General features: G+C 40.0%; 1 protein-coding gene across 3 annotated transcripts in view; it reads right to left on the reverse strand.

Moving 5' to 3' along the window:
* Positions 1–17,292, reverse strand: part of LOC114446864 (equilibrative nucleoside transporter 1-like) — a 28,107-nt gene that overhangs the window by 10,455 nt on the left and 360 nt on the right. Inside the window, exon 1 of one of the 3 annotated variants that reach the window (XM_028422722.1) lies at positions 7,379–7,476. The exons of 1 other annotated variant lie outside the window; for it this stretch is intronic. The gene's annotated coding sequence lies outside the window, so the exon portion shown is untranslated. Of the gene's footprint in view, positions 1–6,649; positions 6,739–7,378; positions 7,477–17,292 lie in introns of those variants that run through there. One more of the 3 variants, XM_028422724.1, reaches the window with a different exon arrangement.

Consider the following 17,292-nt stretch of genomic DNA (forward strand, 5'->3'; position numbering starts at 1 on the left):
GGGCTGGATGTTAATGCAGTGAATGCAATTACAAATTCCACAAATCAAACAATATCACTTAAAAAGCAGTCATTTCTGAGCAGAAAACCTCAGTTCAATAATCAAATTAAGCCCACATACGATTCCCATGTACAATTTGAATTAGTCACAATTGAATAGGCAGCTCCTCCAAAGTGCATTATGTGTAGATCCTTGTTGGCAGACATGATGAATCCCATGGTTGATCTGGCTGGTCATGAGTGCACTGTGAGTGAGGACAGAGAGGCTTCTATAGGAAGGTATCATGCATAGAACTACTCGTGGCTGTATGAGGAGAATCAACTCAGACTTTTCTCATGCACAGTGGTTTGTCAATGTGGGTTAGGGTTGGGTGATATTGGAAAAAAAATGAATCATGATTAATTGTGGCATTTAGCCGATAACGATTAATTTGACGATTAATTGATGACAATTGCACTTGCATGTTTTTGACTCTAAACCGCCAGAGCAATTCAGAGCAATGGATGCCTCTGTGTGTCAGCCTGTCACCATGGTAACAGCAGAGGACACCTCAAAAACCACTCCAACTTTGAGAGCCTGGCGTGCGGAAACGATTCGGAATTAGAAAATTCTGAATACAAGTTTGATAGAGCAACATCTAATGAGCGTTTTAAGACTAAAATGGAGTCTGTAGCTTGAAATTTGTAGCCTAGCAGCAATCAAACTAATTAAGCTGTGACTGGAATATGTCACACACTAGTGCATGTTTTCACTCATACTGTAGAACAGCAGCAGAAAAAACAAACGAACTGGACAATTCCACATTTAAATGTACGTCTGTGCAAATCAACCTGTTATGTTCTTCCAGCGCTTAGTTTGGTCGTAAGCAGCACAATGACTAAACGTACCGCGGATTCTCGGCTGAGTGGAATTCTTTCCAATATCTGCTGGAGGAGACTTCGCTGTTGTAACGCTCCACGCTTCACACCTTATGCATGTCACAGCACTATATACTACAGCTGTATCGCAAGCCATTCATATCACATATCACCAGTACTTAAAGCGCCGTTTTTTACGTCGTACATTGTCGTCGTACATTGTTTTCCTCGTCATGACGAGGTACTAATCGCCATAATCGATAAGTAGCAAATATTAATCGGTGACAGTTTTTCTGACGATTAATTGCACGCGATATGATTTTGCACAAGCCTATGTGACATGTGAGACAACAGAAGACCATCTCAGCACAAGACAGGAAACATCTGGACAAAATGGCCGACCATAATCTCCTGAAATCCAAGACTCCTGGCTCTCCAGTAACCAGCTTTTAACTTCCTCTGAATCCCGCTGAGCCTTGAATCTAACTGATCTGGGTGTCCTACTTTGTTGGGTTGGTTTGAACTTGCAAGTGACGTAATCTACAGAACACAAACCTGATTCTGAGGCCATCTGAAGCTTACATATTTCTAACTCTAGATCTTTCCAGTGTCAGAGGGACTGTGGGTATTTTCTGTCACACAGACACAACTCATTCTACACAAAGGCATTTTAAATCATTTTACCCCAGTCATGAGCAGCTTTTGTGTGTATGTGGTGCCTTTTCTTAAAGACATTTGCCTGAACAGTTTGGAATGTTGTTTTTCAGAAACACATAACCAAAGTAGTATTTTTATACTCCATTTCCTCTCTTCTGCTAGTTGTCATGACAAATGTCAAATCTTAGTGCAGACCAAAATTTATCATACCCAAAGGCATTACACTTGAAGTTTTAAACACATCGGCTTGTCCCAGATTCTCTTAAATTATGCCTCTTTCAGCCTAACGTGTCATAAAACTGAGCCAGCTGGCAAACCTTCCCTGGAGCTGAGATGGTGCCCACCACACACACACACTCACATGGGCACTTTGCAGTCTGCAGAGTGGTACACTGTTACACTTCCACTTGGCCTGTTAGTGACATCCAACTCCAACAACCAGCAGTCCAATGGAAAAAACAGCAGTAATTTAGTAAGTTTCTGCCTCTTCTGTCCAAAAAAAAAGCCAGGGCAGTTCAGACTGTTTCACTTGCTGCAGTCAGGAATGTGTCAAAATATTTATTATACAACAAAACCTCACATAATGTCCTAATGCTGCTTTGGCCCTTTTATTAAACTCAGCTCCTCCCTTATTAATTACCGGATTCAAACCTTTTCTGTTCCCTCCGATGTGGATAGATCACATCTGACCTTCCCTGAAGCCAAACCTGTTTTAAGTGGTAGCACCTAAGGGTTAATCATCTTGTCTAAGATCTAAATATGTTTAGACTCGGTTATATTTTCCAGTAGAACTCTGTCTGTTCTGAGACAAATTTATTGTATGGTTTTGTTATTGGACATCATTGAGTTGGAAAATTTGGAACTTGGTTTTTGTGAATTTTTGAATTTCAGAAATATCTGTGACAGAAACAATGAGAAAATCACTGAAATCTTAGGGTTAAATGTTCACAGTAAAGAACTGGAGTTAATTTCTCAGAATACCTCTCTAACAGGGTCGCTTTTATTCCTAGGCTGGGAGTTTGATGCTGGTCATATGACGAGGGGAAGGAAGAATAACCCCTTTCCCCGAGGTCATTCCTCAGTGCTTATGGAAGCCAAACATTCTCTCTGAGCAGTATAGGACTGGAATGCCTTTCTCAGAATTAACAGAAGGAGATGAACAGCTAGGAGGCATTTGTTTTGACACAGTGATATCAGAAAATCTCCACTGCTCACGCAGCCAGCTCATGTGCCAGGTATCACTTAATACACTAAACTTTAATGTATGTAAGGGGTGGGGTTATTTGCCACACAAAATGTACACATCTTGGTGCAGGGTTGATTAAATCATCACTGAAGCTCGATCTCCTGGTTTCCACTCTGGCAATCTAATCAGAGGTTGTGCCTGACGTGCGACATAACACAATTATCTCAAGTTTAGTAGCCACAAGCAAAGAAAAAAAAACTGCAGGTAAGAACACAAAAATGCAATTCTTACACCAGTACTTACAAAAAGTACACAAATGCAATAGAAAAAAGGAAGTTGTTCACAGTTGTTGCATTGAGAGTTTGTAAACAACACACACATCTGTTTTGTCTACATTTACAATTGAACAGAGGCAGGATACTGTGCTATACAGTAAATACACAATGGACTGATGAAGGTGTAATAAACTAATCAGTCTCTCAGTATCAAGCTAAGAGGCTGTGGATTTGAATTCAGAAAGTACAAGAAGGTAGGTGGTCATGTGTCATTTAAGGGCGATCATCCATACCTTTGTGTGCATTTCTACCATCAAAGCTGCCCTGTTTGTATCCATTAATGAGTAGCCACGGTAACTGATTTAACATCCTGGACCCTGTCTTGTAAAACTGAGATGAGAAGAAGCTGACTAAAGAAAAGAGGCAGAAAGCCAAACTGACTGCTGGCTATAAACAACAAATTCATACAGTGATGTCCAAGAGTTTTAATCGATGCAACTTGACTGAAAGAAAAAGACGTTTCGACACTCCCACCAAGTGCTTCCTCAGTTCTGCTCGGGGGAGTGTCGAAAAAAAAATAAAAATAAAAAAAGAATCCTTGAGTCCAGTTGCCTCGATTTAAACTCCTGGACATGACTATAACCTGTTTGATGTGTTTCCAGTTTCACACTGTATTATGACCAACACACATACAAACATAAACTATATCTTGCTTTGCAGTCTTGGATGGGGACATTGGGGAATATATTTCAGTTGCAGTACATTGACTTTTAAAGCCAAGATTTCAATTTCATGCTGTGTTTCCTCCCGCTCGTATTTCAAGGACACTGGCTCTGTCCTCACTCTGTATAAGGAACATGTGGGTTGCACCTGCAAAAAAAGCTTTTCCGAAGAATTTCAACATTGAGAAAAGCCTAAGTAACTGCTGTCAATTTGCTAAGCTGCTGAAATACTGAGCAACATAGACGTCGCAGTATAAAACCAGTGATTGTATTGAAACTCTGGAGCTAAACAATTGCTTCTACATAATTTTAATTGAAATTAGTGGATAAATAGGGATTAAAACACCACCACTCGTAACTTCATGGACCTTTTGCTGGTTTGCCAATCAGAGCTGTAGCCAAGAAACACCAACTACTGCACAGTCTTTTGACCTGTTAATAAAATGCAGATAAAATTGTGACCTTTTATTTGCAGACAAAAGCCAGATGTAACCAAGTCTTTATTGGGTTTGTCTGGCATGATATTTACAGTGATGCTGGACAGAGAAAAAGAGGCAAGTGAAAGGCTGTCAATTTTTGTTATGATGGTCCTTCTACCATCTCGTCTACTGAGGTAGAAAAATATACCTGGCGTCCTGCACAGCTTCCTGAGACAGTAACCAGACGTACAAGCTGAAGGAAGCTCACTTAAAATATTGCTGCGCTGCAACGGGCAAGATTTACAGATAAAACATTCACTTTGAAAAGCTCATTATGAGCTACACACAGTCCAGATTTGAATGTTTATTATTATTTCAGCCATGCATTTGAATGTGCAAACACAGATTTAGTGCATTCTGTGGTTGATACTTTAATCAGGTCTCTGATCTGCACTCATTTTATAACCATTACAGCTGCCTTTTGAAGTAGGCCACGACATGTTGATGTAGATTTGCTGCAAGTTTACCCACTGCAAAAAAAAACTCACAATTTTCCATCACATGCATAATGTGGTTCGGTGGGAGGCAGATCTCACAGTCATTAGACTTTTTTTTAAACAGCTTTTCCACACTCAGGCATTTTTATGTGTTGCCTCTGTCTCTTTTCTAGTGAAGGAATTAAATCCTGTTGACAAAAATAAATAAATCAAACTCTCCATCTGAACCAAAGTTCATTTCAGGGAATAGAGAGGCTGTGTGAACAGAAGGACCCTGACAGGTGGCCAATTGCCTTGTCACAACATCAGTCCCACATGCCCAGAGGTATTCAGGGGCAAACCAAGCAGACGCAGCAGGCCTAGGTAACACTGTGAGGGTCCTCTGATAGACAAAGGCACACACAGAGGCTGATAAAATTAACTTCAACAAAACTCTGACAACACAGACGGGACTGAACCACACGCTGCTGGTCTCTATGAGAACACCCAAAGGCGTCACAACATCAACATTTCACTAGTTTCCACTTCATAACACAATAAAATATCACAGTGCTGCTTAGTTATGTATATTACATCTGTCCCCGTGTAATTTCCATGCTGAAATGTCATGCTTTGTTTAAGAGGGATGTAATCAAGACAAGAGTGCAAATAAGAGCAGGAAACAATAACACAGAGACGGGAAAAGAGACTTTCGTGAGACGCTAATGAAGGCAGCATAAACACAAAACCTTAGGGAAAATTCTGGAAAGTAAAAAAAAATAACTAATGCCAAAGGAGGGAGGCGGGATAAAAGGTCTCCAAATCTATTGTCTTCACCGTGACCTGCCCCCTTTACACTCCGAATCCTTTCCCGCTTCTCTGACAGAGCAGGAACAAAGCCCATCCACAGCTGCCTGTCGTTTTAGTTGGTTCAAGTGGTCTGGACTAACGGCAGACCAATGAACTGGCAACAGTCAGCACCAGTAGTGTAGGAAGCATTAAAAATGTGTGTGTCAATGACTATTTCAGAGAAAGACTCAACAAAAACTCATTGATTTTAAAACGTGGTGACATACAGAAACTAATTCCAAGTGAAACAACAGTTTTGTCAAACATACTGTTGCCACTACACTAACAGATGATACAAAGCCTCCATATCTGAGGCCTTCTCTCATTTACAGAAACAAAAAAGTGGCAAATCTCCCTCTGTCCACTCGATTGAGTTTTCCCCGTCATCACTCACCTCAGCAATAGAACTTCCTCCACTGGCCCTTCATGATGGCCCTGTCTCTGACTCACTCTCAGTACCAACCCCCAATAGATGGAGAGATTGTGCTTTACTTTTCAATTACCAACCAATATAAGTTAAAATATATATCTCATCAATGAAATAACATCAGCATATTTTGTTTGAACACAGTTCTCATCATCTGAGTTTCAAAAAGGTGTTGGACCATGAACCAAACTGCTTAATGCAGATAATACTGAAACACTAACTTACAAAAATTCATGTCTTTATTTTTATTTGCTTATAAAACTGCTGAATTCACAACAAACCTTGTGGAGGTGTTTATTTTAAAATGTGTGTGTGTGAGTGGGGGGGGGGTGTCCCCCTCTGATATAATGGTAGCTACGCCTATGGTCTGGTTTTTCAGATTAATCCTCTGATTATCCGCTTCACACCAGCATTAAAAAAAATGATTCATTTCACCAGTTAATAATGAATCACATCTGCAGTTTGACTCAGGCAACAGGTGGGAAAACCCCCACTCTGAACACTCTGACAGAGCAGATGCTTGTGTGCGTCCAGCGGTGGAGTCGATTCTGATGTCCCATCAGCTGTTCAGCTGCAAAACAAAGCCACCATTCTGCTGCTGCTCTTCTCCTTGCTTCAGGGTCAGCAGAGTCGCAAATAGCACAGACACGTGTGACATGGAGCCGAGCTGGGAAATCATTCAACCACAACCTCATTCAGGGGAGCAACACAGAAACACAGAAACACAACAGGACTCATCTGACCACTGAATCTAACTCATCAAAACACAGATTTGACATACCGTACATTCAATCTGCGTCTTTTTAACCAGGACTGTGCGAGCCTCTATGAAACCCACATGTTGACTCCAAGTCATCGCTGACATTAATGGATCCCTTTCTTCACTTCCTGTGATGCATCATCTACCCACGTGCTGCCACTTAAATAAAGGCCACCAAAAACGCACGTGGCCACATCCTGCCACCCCTGTTATTAATCACACAATGATCATCCTCCACCCAAAAAGCCACTGAAAACCAAAAAGGTTCAAAATATAATGTGGTGTGAAATGCAGTATGTACCTGGTATTGAAACAGAAAACTCAAAATGTGCATTATTCTCCGTCGACACTGCTAGTTAACATCATTAGTTGGCACAACACTGGCCGGCTGGACCATGCTGGAGTTGGCGCTAAATTCAATTCCAAGCTGTGGTCGACACAAAGGAGGCAGCTACGCTGGAAACAAAAAAAAATAACCCCGGACCTTATGTCTCCGTTCATGTCTTTCGGGGACAATTTAAAGACAACAAACCGAATCACGGAATCACGAAAGAAATCACTGATTTATCAGAACAGCATCAGAAACAAGTAACAGTGATTTATTCCCCAAACTCCCCTTTGCAGCCTGTTTGGAGGCGAATACAAAGTCGGAACAGCCGCCATTGTTCAGTTAATACCGCTCACAAGACTACAAACATCAGCTTTTAATCGTTTCACACTCTTTAATTGTCTGCAGTGGAACGTCCTTACCTTCGTACGGTCTGTGGAGGCTTGTTGTGTCTGCTGCAGCGTGCGTGCCTTCTCCTCAGCAGGGAGCGTTGCGTTTACGTGTCGTCGGAAAACACAGCTTCCAACACAATCAGGACACGTATGACATTATATACTAAACTTAATCAAAGTACTCAAAGTTCTTTTATAGACGTATGCATATTGATATTAAATGTATATTTATTTTCTTTATGACAAATAATAATAAGTAAATTGACAACAAATGCTGGAAAAAAAAAATAAAAATGTAAATATCACAACAACAGACATGTTTTCATTATTTTGCCTGGCAAACACAGAACAATGTTTAGTGATTTATAACTTTTAAAGTATGTCACTTATTAGTGGTGTTTGAGTTTTTAGAAGTTTATTTTAACACTTTGACTTAGTCAGGTTCATCACTTTTCTGAGGTACTTTTTTAATCACTGTTGTATTCTATCTGCAGTGTGTTTCTACGCTCTTAGCTACATGAAATATTGTTCTAATTAGGCGGAAAGTGTGTTTTCCAGTCGTTTTTGATGTGATGCTTATTTGACTGTACATTTGAAAAAAGAACATTGTATCCATTAGTTGCTCAACCTGTTGGCATCGCCTGGATCTTTTCCAGCGGTGTTAGCCGGAGTCTTAACATGCTCAGCAGTTGTTGGCTGCTTTCTTTACACTCATCCTGAAACACCTCACCAGTGTTTGGGTGATTGTGGAGGCCAGATCAACTGATGCAGCAGTTAATATTTAGTTACATTGGTAATCCTTACTAAAACACTGCACTTTACGTGCATGACTTCTGTTTCTGTTTAGTGGTCTACAAAATAACCACTTCCTGCCAGCCGGCACAAAAGCCTTACTGGACCAATATCTTTCTGAGGAAAGATACTGATTAAAAAGCCACATTACAAACAGCAATTGCCCCGTATTTGGGCTAACCAGGAATCTGGTGCTACCAGGACAGCAATGAGCAGAGCCTCAAACCCTGAGTGACCTGTTAGGAGGTCTGTCCGTCCCTGTTTACAGTGTATGGTCTAAACAGTTGTTTTCAAACTGTACTATAAATCATGCAGTCCCTGAATCATTCACACTCATCAACACATGCAAAGGCAGCACATGAATTCAGGCTGAAGGTCAAAGCTGGCCTTGAGGCACACAGTAAAGACAAAATAACCAAGTGAAGGCAATTCAGGCAGAGAGTGTCCGAGGAGGGTAGTGTTTGTGCGACTGTTGTTAAACCGTACAAAAATATTACAGATAATTCTGATCAGTCGACAGTATCATGCAAAATGCTGTTCTCTTTAAAAACCGCTCTGTCCTCTATTTCCTTTAGAGTACAGCTTGTTTTCGCAAGTGTCTGCAAGAAGTGACACCAATGTATAATTTCACCATAACAAGTCGGCCTGTCTGAGAAAAGAAGGAGGTTTTTTGTGTCTGTACTTATTGAGCATTGGTCTCTGTTGTTTACTCAGCTTTGGTAGATACACAGTCATCCACACCCTGTCTCCCCCATCTAAAAAAAGCCTGCTGTGGTTTTGGATAGAAACCATCTGTGAAGGAGGGACAGCCTGGCTGCTTCCTCACCAACCTAAATCCTACCAGGAAGAGCTAAGACACAGAGGGGCTGCTGTCTGTCCCTGTGAGTGTGAAGACACAAAACTACACTTCACTACAATCAGGGGCTGTTTTAAATTACTTATTTTCTCTACATTCTTCAGTCTTTGTTTTTGGCTTGTGTAGCCAGGCTCTCAGCATGTACCACAGCCTTGACAGAGTCTTTCCATGAAGAGGAGAGAGTGGGAGAAAGAAAATAAGACACTGAATGATGTGTGCATGTGTGTGCCTGTGTCTATATGTGTGTGTGTGCAGTTCACTCTTCACCTGTTGTCACTATGTTAATCCAGCTACTATTATTCATATATTATCCTTCTCTTTAAACTCAACACAGACAGAGTAATGGTTCGGCGCTTCCTGAACAGAGACTGCTTGATTTCTGGAAAAGATACAGCTAGATGTGCACACCAATAAGAGTTGATGGAAGAATAAACAAGGGAAGCAGCAAAACAGTGATAAGAGGGGAAAAAACAAAGTTTCTTCAGCAGATTACTGTAAACTGTGTGTCTTGTTGTGAATCATTATTTAGCCCCGCCCCTGGTTGGCAGTGCCCTTTCTGTGGCGTCTTTGTGGTGAAACTTAAAATGTCATTTTTGCACTTGAACACAACACTAAAGAAACTGGAGTAACTACATTGTGACACCTATGTTGACGACTAGTTTACAAGTGAGAATTTAATAAAGGTGTTTTTGTCATAATTATCAAATCAGTTCTTATCCACCAATGCAAATGGACCCTGTCCAAATGTATGTGTTTACATATGAGTTAGATTCTGAAAGCTTAATAAAATATATATTGTTGTAGCATAGTCATGGCCTCCATGCTAACACTGTTTTCCATCATCATCCATGTAGTCTTTCACCAGACCGACACTGAAAATGTTGGACAGATGACAGCAGCAGTTACTAAAGTGAAAACAGTCCTAACTGTCGCTTATTGCCACAAACCGACATCCATCACCTGCATGGCATCTCTCAGAAAGCAGCCAGTACCTGCCTGCCTGCACATACTGAACATGCTGCCAAATCAAACTGATAACTTCCACAATGTCAAGAAGAACCTGAGAAAACAAGCAGTTCTTTATGTTGCCTGGTTCTTTCTATTGTCAGATGAAAATCTTAAATCCGTCTCTTCCTGCTGACCCCAGACAGGTCCATGTTTAGTCATTTTTAGAACGCATGTTTATGAGCAAACAAACAAACATCACACGTGTCTAATTCAAGAATATCCTGTGTAGATTGTGGCATTGGAGGCGCACTCAGGGAGAGGAGCAGGGCATGACATGAATGGACTGGAAGTGGCTTTCTGACCTCATACTGAGATTTAACAGGACAGGAATTCCAATGGATGGCCTCTTCAACCTCTAAATGACTCTGGAGACACAGAGAGAATGAAGTAAATCCCATCTGGGATTAAGAAATTGGAGTCCTGGCTCTGTTTGGTGGGATTAAAGTTTGGACTAAGACAGGCAAACAAAGAAACTCCTCCTCATCTTAATCTCAGCAGCTACTCTAAAATCTCAACAGAGTGTGAGTGGTCTGACGGGGTCACGCTCTATGAAATCCTTGTCATGATGGATGCTCGCGCAGACAAGGTGCATTCAAGGACGAGAGCTACATTTTAGACAACCCATTATAGGATTCAGCAACTTCAAAACTGGCATTAGTCCAAAAATTCTGCGATTTGTGGGGAGTTGTTTCTCACATTCTTTTGTGCAAACATAAAAATCCACCCAAATCCTCAGAAAACATCAAACCTGAATTTGCAGAGTTCACTTCGTTCACTCCTGTTTATCCTCCTTTTATCAGTAATGTGCTAAATGTTGAAAAACGGCTTAAATTTTGGGCATAAGCTAATCTAAAAAATGAAGTGACCCTGCCAAAAATAATAACATGTTTTGCGTTTAGCTGAGCTACATTCACTCGGTCACTGCTCAAATATATCCTTCACAATTTGCCTGGTTAAAAAAAAAAGCTCATTAACATCTTTTCTTTTCTTTTGACTTTTCCATCTATCAATATTAAGGGCAAACAAGTGTGATCATTCACAGGACAAAAACGAAGAAACAGACACAACATCCCGTTATCAATCATTTTCCTCAGACTGCTTCTAAACTTTGGGAATTATTTGACATTAACAGCTCAGATTCCATTCAGCATATGAGAAGGAGGATTGTGTGAGTGCATTCCTGTCATTTCTACACTCTGTGCTTGAATGTATAATGTGTAGTAACAGTCCTGTCCTCACAATACAGTTGTTGTTAGGATGGGGTCAGAGGACACAATGATGGCAAGAAAACAGCCTGAGCAGAGAGGAAGATGGAAAACAGAAGTCAGGATCATAGGTCATAACATATGGAAAGACTTTCTTTTTACACAGGTCAGTTAATTCCATTAAGAAATCTGTTTTGTTGAGTTTAGTTTAGTATATTAATTTATTTGTCAGTAAACAAAGAGGTTGTGAGAATTTGTAATTTTGAACACAGTTTCTGCTAATTCACATAGTTTTATTTCTATACAACTTCTTATTTCACTTTTAATTTGTTGCAGTGGATGCTAAAAGGTCAAAAAAATTTAAAGTTTATTTTTCATTAAGTGATGTAGCAGAATTCACTTCTATTTATATGTAAGAGCCTGTATTCTTGTAATCAGCAACACTACCTGCAGGCTAAACATGTAGTATTGGAAGTATTGCATACTTTTACTGGGACTTGACTGGCTGCCATTTTACAGTCTGGAGCAGCACGATGGGTGTTTATGGCCATCAGCTCATTCCACCCCTGCACCCTTAATGTGCGCACACTACATGTCAAACTTGCCATACAGCTAATGTGATAATGTGTTTGAATGGTGTTGCAAGTGTTTTCTTTGTGTCTCTGTGTACATAACATCACCTGTTAAATCAATCCAGGAAATCGGAATTCCCCGCTGACAGCCTCCCAGTAAAAGTAAGCAACCCATCTAATAAAACATATTTAGCCTGCAGCTAGTGTCGCTGATTACAAGAATACATGCTCTTAAATGTAATTTGTACTGAATTCTGCTCTCTGTGTACATAATATCACCTGTTAAATCAATCCAGGAAATCTGATTCCCCGCTGACAGTCTCAGCTGTTAAAAGACTTTTGCTCTCCTGTGTAAATTTTGCTGTCAGCTCATGACCCTCTATAGATCTACTCTTACTCCTCAGCCATGTTTAAAATGTCATCCTTATCAGTCCTTATCCTCGCCCATCCTTTTATCTTATCAGAGGCTGACAGTCATCCTGTTGGCTTGCCCTGATATAGAAAATAATCAAACAGAGACAAGTGAGGCCAAGGTCCTATTTTTTCAAGAATCTGGAGTGCTGCCATTACCATGTTTTCTATGGTGGGGTTATGAGCATTGGGCATCCTGTTTGCCCATTTGAAACCCATTACTCAATTGTTCTTTTTCTAGTGATGCGTAAGACGGCACCAGTTGTATTTTCCAAAGCTTACTGATACCACCCCATTCAACCCTTTTTTCAACCACTTAACTTGAAAGCCATCTGTTGAAGGTACACACACACACACAGGCATGCTACAGCTTGTTGTTACTGACAGTTTGAATGAGGAAAATTCCTATCCCTATTAATGATTCCTATGACAACACAGTGCCACAATGCAGGTAGGGAGAGTTTCCAAAAGAGAAACTGAAATTTTCATTGGATCTCTAAAGACCTGACCTGGAAGTGGTGAAAGTTAAGATAAGATAAGATAAGATAAGATAAGATAAGATAAGATAAGATAAGATAAGATAAGATAAGATAAGATAAGATAAAACTTTATTAATCCCGAAGGAAATTCTTGTGCCAGAGGTATCAAGTTACAGGCTTAAATAGTATAAATATATATATATTAAATATAAATAGTTAAAGGCTTAAATAACAAAGTCAAATCCCTTAATGTTGCAGCTTTATTTTAATATGATGATTAAACCTGGTTTGTAGTGAATACTTATCTTTAGAAGTGCATTTTGAGTACGGTAAGTTTTATCCAGCCACCGGCTGTCTGTGGCCATATTCTTGATTTGCAAAGCAGTGGATGAGAAGAAAACTGGTAGTGACAACAGCAATCTAACGTCAAAGTCAAGCTGGCTCCTTTTTTTCATCTTCATCTCATCAGTGCAATAGGCAACCAGTCAGTCTGTGGTGACATTGTTAAGCAATGCTTCTTTATTTTCAGTCTGAGTTCTTTCTTTTTTTTAACACAATTACAGCTTCTCAGTCATGTGCAAAAAGTACAGGAAGTGCTACAGTAGTTGGCTACAGTCTGTGGTGTGAGTTTGTGAAGTGTTGTGGTGAAGCCTCTTCTTCACTGTACTGGTGAGAAAACCATGAGAGTGAAGCAGAGTTTGCACATGCTCAGTCTGTGCACAGGTCTCAGAAGACCTTGATGAAGGTGAACCATGTGTGTAAATTTGGAGCTGCTTTAAATGACATTATTCATGAGCCATCATTAAACATGCGAGCACCTTGTCTTTTTTTTTACAGGCAGTGATAAACCCATTTTAGAGGCTGACACCAGATCCCTGTGCTGCATGTGGACTGCAAGGCAGAGTGACACTCACATGACTGAGTGAGATCCGCCTCATGCGTGTCCCACTGACAGACTGCGTGCAAAACGTGTTACGGACCACAGACCCTCAGTCGCTTCACTCTGAGAGTCCAAAACATCGATCAAGCTCACATATAGAAGAACAATACAATATTACTATAATGTCTGTCTTATATAACACCACTCACAACAACACACTGTGTTTATTTTTGCTTGTCAGAATGCCGTTTTCAGTCCCTGTGGGGTCAATATTAAACACAATGAGAGGTGAAACCTGAGTTCACAATGCAAATCTGACAGTGACAGACAACAATAAACAGAACAGAAGGGTAGCCCACCATTAGACCACAGGATGTCACTTCAATGTATGTCTGTCAATTGCCTGATAATTATCAATTTGTTTACAAAGCACTTCTTTAAATGGGACATGTCAGCTTAAAGTTCCACGTTAGGTATTTGTGGAGGCCTGCACTCCATTACTACCCCACACTAATGAGACTGCAAAACAAAATCTATAATTATAGATTCTATAGACTAATGTCTGACAGACTGTGGCACAATAACAATATGCTGAAGTTGTGGTTGTCTAGAACATAAAGAGTCTAGTCATGTTGTGTAATGTTGGACACCTCAAAGCGGTGGAAACCTCAAAGCGGTGTGTGTGCTCCTCGAAACTGCGCTTAAACCTTTTCTCAAGACTCAAAGGTAATTTCCTCTCTGCTCTAGTCAGCAGACATACGGATAGCACATTGTTCATCTGGTTTCCATATTTTCGCCGTGCAGAGCTGAGTTTCAGAAAAAACACTCATCACCTCATCTCAGTTTTTAGATTAACTTTGCATTTCATTGATTTGTTGAGGTTACTTTTAAGCTTATAATAGAGACATTTTGTATAACTTGTGTGAGAATAGAAAACAAAATTACCCTTGGGGTCATAATGCATGTGTGGTTTTGGCTCTGTCAAATTGGGAATCTCTGAAACAGTAAGTAGCAGTTAGCATGACAGCAGATGATCCATGGTGATGAATGGTACTCACTGTGATCCATATCACTCACAGATCTGCTAGTAAGATAGTTTCTTACAGGACTCTGATTGGTCCACAGCACAAATGGTTCTTTTGTGCCTGAAAGTGAACTGCCTGACTTGGCAATGACCTGGATTTTAATGTATGTATTATATGTATTTAATGTATGTAAATAATGTATGCATGTGATAAATGTAAACGTTTTGCACGCCACACCTGGTTTTATCCCTCCTATAAAATACTTGCACACACCATTTGAATACCTTTTCTGTAGAAACATATAATTTGCTCCCACTATGTCAGACAGACTCTAATTAGTCATTTGATTCATTCAGATGATTTTCTAGCCACTGAATTCCAGTTGAAAGCTCTTTGCTTGAATTTGTGTGGGCAGTTCATTTTTTGAACAGTATATTCAGCAATGTAACAACAACAACAACGTAAAGGCTCTGGCAGCATAACAATGTTCCAATGTTATTAGAGAGGTTAAAATGGCAAACATATGTTTCCGATTATTCCTAGGAGTTTCCCTGAACCAACATGGGGAAGTTATGTAATCATAACATTCATCCACTGATGAAAAAAATGGCTTTCTTAACCTCTTCATGCAGAAACATTACAGGCCTACCCCCATTCCTTCATTGTCAAATATACAGTATTCATTTCAGCAGTGTGATGAATACAAATCTGTGTGAATATTTGATGATAAACAAACTGACCCCAGTTCGCCTGCTCCAATCTCAACAAACTCATATGTGTGTGTGTGCGTGTAAGTTATTCATGATGTAAAAACAAACCTGAGATTATTTACTTATGAAAGTTAATGAGAGCACATTCCAACGTGTTTAAACTAAACTGACCTGTAGCATGACTTATTTTCTGAACAAATATCCTCAAGTATTTTACCAATGGGATTTTATATGGTAGTATCTTTCTGTACGACAATGGGAGTTCAATTCAGCCCTCTGCATATTTTCCTTTCTACATCCATCTTTTAGTTTTTAGGCTGCTTTACCTGCTGAATATCTGGACAGGCCACACACACACTTTGCAGCCAAAACTTATAAATATCATCGGTTCCAGGGACCAATCAATTAAGAGTCTATTAACAAAGAATCCAGCTAAAACCAAAAGTAATAGTCATCACTCAAATCAGTGACAACTCTCATTTTATAGAGACAAGTAATTTTCACTAATTGCCACAAGTTTCTCACATTAATCTGCCTCCTAGGTTGACAAAGCTTAAAGATTTTATCCAAAGAAATGACACATGCTGTGCAACCATGGGCCATCTCTATGGCTTCAACAATGTGACCACTGCTGTTGATTTCCTGGTGAGACTTGGTCCAATCCCCCCAATGAAAAAAACATTATAAACAGACAGGAATTGTCTTCACCTCACATTGTCTCACAAACATTAAATCTGTATTCGTGACCTTGTGAGGGTCTCTGGTTGTAAACACATGAATGCATTTTATGACCCAGTCCTGGTCACCTGGTTTCACTCCACTGCATCATATTACACTGCTGCATACTTAGGATATGAGCTGATGCCCTTGTCTGGACTTTCTAATTATAGTTGTCTAATTGTCTCAGCAGGACACGAGGTAGGACGTCACGAGCGTGAGAGAACTGCAGAAAAGGACAGTGCCGAAGAAACATATGACACGTCCAAATTTGGGCTGTAGTCTCTGCAGATGTTTTTGTTATTGTCATTTCAGTTTGTCTCCTCTTTTGTTTTTTCAGATTCAATGATTAGATGGAAATGCAATACTAATATGTTGCACTCACATGTTGCACTCAATTACCTATATGGCAGGTAATTGATAGGTTTGACAGTACAAGTGCAGTTTAACTTTTTCGGTGACTATGCCGAAAGTTTGTTTGCCCTTTGTACAGTTGTGGATTACTTTCCAGAGGACCAAGAAGGAAATTACTGTATGCATTTGCCCCTGAAATAAGTCAGTCACATGTTATAGGTGATCTAAATGGGGAAAATATGGCCATACAGAGGCCTAAAAATGTGAATATCCCACCATCTATTTGCTTGAAGTCTGACCCTACATGTTTTAAATGTGGGTCCTTTCTGTGTTATGGAAAGGAAAATGAAATAGCTGAAGCTCCTTTGCATCAATGCTTTAGTCTATGAAATGTCAGAATATGAAACTCAAGTTTCAAAAATTCAAACCTGTCCTTTATTTATTGGTCCAAACAAAAAGTGTAAATCCAGATGAGACTATTGTCTATTAAACTGTGTCATCTTCATGAGCCCAGCGGTGCTCACTGCAGGTGAAAACTGACATCAACAGAACTGCTTATCGCTGTGAGAATAGCAGCTTTCTCAAAGCCACAGGAGCACTGATAAGCAAGCAACATCAAACGTTATCCAACACACTCCACTAACAGTGAATCAATCACATGCTGAGGGGGGGGGGGGGCTCACAAGGTCATGAATACAGATTTATATAATATGATACAGTAGTGTTTTTAGCTCAGTGGGGTCTATTCTTGGAGCTCTTTCATGTTAGCCTCAGAGTGTGTGTGAGTGTGTGTGTGAGGAAGAGGATCTATATTCTCACACAGTCACCCGCTGTGATGCTTCAACTCAAACTGTGTACGAGTCTCAACCTTTGGCTTACAGCAAACTTTCCACAGTCATCTTTCAACTTCCTCTGCAGCTATCACAACATGGACT

Source organism: Parambassis ranga, chromosome 15, assembly GCF_900634625.1.
Source record: "Parambassis ranga chromosome 15, fParRan2.1, whole genome shotgun sequence".
NCBI lineage: Eukaryota > Metazoa > Chordata > Actinopteri > Ambassidae > Parambassis > Parambassis ranga.